The sequence below is a fragment of the Anoplophora glabripennis genome, unplaced genomic scaffold, assembly GCF_000390285.2.
Source record: "Anoplophora glabripennis isolate ALB-LARVAE unplaced genomic scaffold, Agla_2.0 scaffold946, whole genome shotgun sequence".
Classification (NCBI taxonomy): domain Eukaryota; kingdom Metazoa; phylum Arthropoda; class Insecta; order Coleoptera; family Cerambycidae; genus Anoplophora; species Anoplophora glabripennis.
In genome coordinates, this window is record NW_019417116.1 from 129018 (window position 1) to 135090 (window position 6073).

The following is a 6073-nucleotide window of genomic DNA, read 5'->3' on the forward strand; positions in this document are numbered from 1 at the left end:
TGGTAAGTGACGAAACTAAATGGGATGAGGTAGTACATAAAATCCGATGGGGATTAAATTGTACCATAAATAAAAGTACAGGGAAAAGTCCATTCGAAATATTTTTTGGTTTTAAACCTCGAGGCATAGTGATTCTTATTTGCGAGCGAACACCGAATTTGGGAATGATGCAGACGAAACTCAGACAAATATAAATAATCAACAGAATCTTACAGAAATAGGCAAATTAAGTGAGAAACAGCAGGCAGAACAAAAGCAGCGTTATGACAAAAAAAGAGTAACGCCATACCAATATAAAGTAGGTGACAAAGTGTTAATAAAAAACAAATAGGTAGTAATGAAAGCAAAAGCAGAAAGTTATTACCTAAATACAGGGTGTCTCATAATTAGCTGCCAACCGCGAACAGGCCGATTCTATGATCAAAACTAAGTAAAAAAGTTCATATGAACATGGGTCCGGAAATACTTCCTAAGGGTACAGGGACCCATTGAAGAGGGAGGAATGGAAATCATTTTTTTGCAATATCTCTCAATCGCGTTGTGATAAATGAATGAAANATCAGGTTCTGCGACGCTGATGTGTTTCAATGGTTACAATCGATGTTCCATCAGGTTCTGCGACGCTGATGTGCTTTAAAATCGTACCAGATGTTCCGCCAGGTTCTGCGACACTAACGTGATTACCCAATAACTATTATTCCGTCAAGTTCTGCGACGCTGACGTGAAATTACTGAACAATCGTAATTAAATCGTAATTAATCATAGATGAATGTGAATACTTACAATTACTATGCCATGGTTTCGCCAGCTTCTAATAAAGAAAGCAAGTAATTCATGTCAGTCTCTGTCGACCATTCCGAGGGCCAACTACGTAATTGCTCTTTGGCGGCCTTCGTGATTAAGTTTTTCCCCAATCGTCGAATTTCATATCGCCCTTCTTGCGTAATTCCAACGATTTCATACGGCCCCAAATGTTCATAATTTAGTTTGCTTTTATGAATGGTGGAATCTCTATGCACTAATACAATATCGCCCACTTCAAATTGGCGATCGTCTCGTCGTTTAGCATTGAGTTTCTCGAGATTTGGAATATTACTTTCCAACGCTTTTCTTACCTTTTCTCTATCCGCATTAATATTTCGCACGGGTCTAATATCGTCTGGCAAATTTTGAACCACAGATTGAATCAAAGGAGTTGCAGCTTTTATGCCTAATAAAGCCTGTATAGGAGTCATCCTTATTGATTTTTGAAAAGTGGTATTTAACACAAGTTGAATTTTCCAAAGATTGTTCGACCATTCTGACTTAATATCTGTCTCAATACGCAATAAATTCATAATTGTTCGCATATATCTTTCAACTTGCCCGTTACCGCGGTGTACGTCAGGAGTTACATAGTGATAACTAACTCCCCACGAATCAAGATATTGTGCGATCTCTAAATTTTGAAAATTGTGTCAGCAACTATCAACTTAGGTGCTCCAAATAACGAAAAGAAATTTTGTAATTGACTTTTGGTTTCTATAGATGTCACAGTCTTCAGTGGCAACAATAAACAGTATTTTGTAAATGCATCGATTAACACAAGAACATGTTTATAACCGTCCGTAGAAACGCTTAGTGGGCCTAAACAATCTACATGTACGGTATGAAAAGGCTCATCGTGTTTAGATATGGGCTCAACATAGCCTTGCAAAGGACCTGTACGTGTTTTCTTCACTGCGCACACCAAACAATGTTTAACGTAATTATTAACAAAATTTCGAATTCTGGGAAACCAAAAATGCTGTTTTATGCTTTCCAAAGTTTTCTCGGGGCCAATATGACACTGTTCGTCATGGAAAATTCGTAATAACCCTAAACGATTTTGCCTTGGCACAACCCATCTCAATATTTTAGTTCCATCTGATAGAATTTCTTGATGCAAGAGCATCCCGTTCTTTTCTACGTATTACTTGCAATCTAATTTTCCTTCGCGTAATAAATACATGTTTTTAGTTTCAGCGTTACCTCTTTGTGCAATGCGCAACCAATCATCATGAGCGACTCGACGTACATTTACTGGAGGATTTCTACTTAGAAAATCTACATGTGGTAGTGAACTTCCTTTACGGTACACTAGAGTAAAGTTAAAATCTTGCATATAAGACCACCATCGAGCTACGCGTGGTTTCAACGACTTTTTATTTGCGGTTGATTTGACAGCATTACAATCCGTGACGATTGTGAAGTGAATGCCTAAAAGATAAATGCGAAAATGCTTTAGGGAATTAACTATGGCCAACGTCTCCAGCTCATATGAATGGTACTTTTCCTCTGTCGAGGTTGTTCGTTTACTAAAATAACCTACTACACCAGTTTGACCGTCTTTTTTTTGCAACAAAATTCCTCCGTAACCAAGCGAACTCGCGTCGGTGTGTAATTCAGTGGGTAAGTCAGGGTCAAAAACGGTTAATAAAGGTTCTAATATTAATTATTTGATTACGTAATCGCGAGCTTCTTGCTGCTCCTTAACCCATAAAATGGTTCGTTTTGTTTTATTAATTTTGAAATACAAGATGTAACCCAAGCAAAATTTAGAATGTACTTTCGAAAATGGCCTGCAAGTCCCATAAACTGTCGGACTTGTTTAACGGTTTTAGGTATTGGTGAATGCAGTAAAGCCTGAACTAACTTTGGATCTGGACGTATACCCTCGGCAGAAATTTGACGTCCTAAATATCACACTACTTTGTAAATATGTATTTACACTTGGAAGCATTTAATGAAAATCCTGCATTTTGCAAAGATGTAAGAACTAGTTTTAGAGACTTCATTCCCTCTTCAGGTGTTTCTGAAGGTATTGAAATATCGTCTAAGTACACTAGGGCTATAATATCTTTAAGGTCACCTAACACTTTCATTAATGTAGGCTAAAATACCGCATTGGCCAACCCAAACGGCATAGGTAAACAATCGTAATGACCCACCTTAGTACAAAATGAACACGTGATTTGATTACTAGTACTTGGTCCAGTAACAGTTTCATCCCTAACTGAATTTCTAATCTGATTCTGACTTCTCTTGTGACATTGACGTCTAACATGCCCTAATTTACCGCATGTATGACATTTAATATTTTTACGGTTTTTACCTAGTGACTCAGAAAACTTTCGTTTCTTAAACGAACTCCTTGACGAACTCATTTCAAAACTAGTGTTAATATCGTCCCTCGCCCTTTTTGTATAAACAGATAAATATGTGAGCAGTTCTGAAATCGTTTTACAGTCCCTTGACATCGTGGCATCGCGAACATGTGATTCTTTAATGCCATGAACAATTATTTCTACAAGATCTTGTTCTTGCCAAGACACTCGCAAATTTCTCAATAAGGATGAATTTTTATGAACGTAAACGTCACACGTATTACATTACATTACAAACGTCAGTAAATTCTCTTTTGAAAGTATTTTAATCTCTTACCTAGGGTTTCCATTCGTCAAACCACTTACGTGCATTTTGAATCATAAACCGGCCCAGCCGTATTAAGATTTCCACAACAGACCAAGACAATTCAATTTTTATCTTTTCCACTTGCTCTAGCCATTTTGCTGCGTCATCCGTTTCCGGGTGAAATATTGGGAGATCCACTTGAACAGGGGCTGGTTTGTTGGCCTTTAAAGCCTTCACAAGCTCGGACACCAACTCCTCCACTTTCTTCATTCCCAGTCTACTCAGGATACACACTACTGCGAAAGGAACTGAGTCACGATCCCACTTCTGAAGTTAGATATAGTTAGATAACAGATTAATTATTCAATTCACGTGTCAAGCAATGACACTAATCACTTCAATTTAGATTTTTCGTAACATAACATCCAATACAGAACATATATTTGAATACAAATGTATCTTTAACAAGCTATCACAAAACAACTTGGAAGACTTCCACTGGCAATCACAAACAAAACAACCATTAGTTAGCGGCCAAGTAATCCAGGCAGACCTCGCTCTCTCAAAAATTGTCTCGAACTGACTGGCGGCGGCTTTTCGACGTCGACCTACTATGTTTTCGAACATCATATTTCTAACACTAGAAATATAGGTGTGTCCAATATTATTTGAGTGCTACGAAGTCCATCGATAACAACAGGGGCACAATTCTTGAATCTTTTCCCATGAGAAACATGGCGCCTTTCCCATAGGAAAGCGTAAAATGTATTCTTGAATCAACTCGTTGGAAAATTTTCCACTGCAAGTCAGTGGAATTAAAACACTTGGCTATTTCCAAGGGAATTACAATTTCCCATAGGAATAAGCTGAATAAGTTAACCTTAAAAGTAGGTATAGTGATTTATTGTGGATATATATTTTCTATAACAGATCTAGATAATATTTATTGTGTACCTAGTGATTGCTTATGTTTGTAATGGATGAATTAAATTACATTTAATTGCTATTGAAAATTTAGAACAAGCTGAAATTTTAGCTGGCCAAGTACCTAGAATTCGTATAAATCTAAATGACTATATTCAACCCCCAAGCAGAAGCTCTGCACTAAATGCAAAGTTAGACAGTTTTTTAATCCCTTTTTTGTGTTAATTGTGTATAAAATGTAAAAACAGACTTGCAAAATCATTACATATTTATTACTATAACATATTTTGGACATAAATTAAAGGTATCTAACTTACAGATTTTAGCGGCACTACAATTTTTTGCCACTTTAAATTGGATAACATACGTCAAGGGTATGTAGTCACTGATGGATATGCAATTATATATAGGTAACCAACAAGGCATTAATATGATTTTCCCAGGTTTTATGATAAATATGGATTACTTGGGGTCATTGGAAGCATAGATTGCACTCATGTTGCTATTTTTCCTCCTCGAGAAAATGATATTTATGTTAATAGAAAAAATTATCATTCTATTAATGTTCAACTAGTACGTTAAATGAACAAACTTTTTAGGAATATATTATATATACCTACGATTTTACAGATTTGTGACAGTGAGATGAGAATTACCAATATCAATGCACGTTTTCCTGGCAGTACACATGATGAACATATATGGAGTCAGTCTATTGTCCAAGAAGCGGTGTCCAATTTGAGCCGAAGAAATCCTGGCTATTATTTAATTGGTAAATATGAATCTGTTGACTCTTTGTGAAATATTTATCACTAATGGTAAAATGGAAGAAAAAGTTACTTATATTATATATATTATATTTATGTATATTTTTCAAGACCTTAAAAAATTATTTAAATTAAAGGAGAATAAATTACAATATACTAATTAGAATTACGCTTTTTTTTTAGGTGACTCTGGTTATCCACTACGTTTACGGTTGCAGACACCAATACGGGATCCTCAGCCAGGAACACCAGAATTTGCATATAATACTGTTTTTAAAAGAGCACGTAGTACCGTAAGAAAGATGCAGTGGTCTACTGAAAATGCGGTTTAGGATTAAAACACAGGGCTTTACATTATACACCAACAGTCTGCTCAAAAATTATATATTCATGTGCTGCTCTGCACAATATGTCTTTAACCGCACATATTCCTGAACCAGAAGAGGAACTTGAAAATGAAAATTTAGATTTTGGACTTATGGCAGAAAATTTTGTAGAACCTGCAGATGGACCTAGACAAAACCCTAACTTAGTAGCTGGAAGAAATATGCAGCAACAAGTTATTCATAATTATTTTATGTAAATTACTTTTTAATAAAATATCTAACAGTTTTTTTAATAGAACAAATCTATGCAAAGGAATCTAAATTAGAATTGATCAAACCATAATTTAGAATAAACAGCTGGTTAATTAATAGACTTAATAATAATTAAACTTAATAGTAAAAATAAAACTTTTATTCTATAACTATGTTTACAAAATAATAAAAATAAGGTTGTGGCAAAAAATATTTTATACAGTTATCTTCTATTTATATTTTGCACCCAAAAGCGTTCCTATCGACTCTAAAGCTGATGCAATTCTTTTTTTTTATGTGTATATCATCTTTCATTAAAATAATTTTATTTTGATAATATTCCTCCTTTACTTTCAATTTTTTCTCTAAAT

At 35.1% G+C, this 6073-nt stretch overlaps 1 long non-coding RNA gene across 1 annotated transcript; it reads left to right on the forward strand.

Moving 5' to 3' along the window:
* Nucleotides 1–4799: 4799 nt before the first annotated feature.
* Nucleotides 4800–5782, forward strand: LOC108912766. The gene is made up of 3 exons (XR_001964579.2): nt 4800–4930; nt 4988–5129; nt 5308–5782. It is a non-coding gene; the product is annotated as an uncharacterized LOC108912766 (long non-coding RNA).
* The last annotated feature ends 291 nt before the right edge of the window (nt 5783–6073 follow it).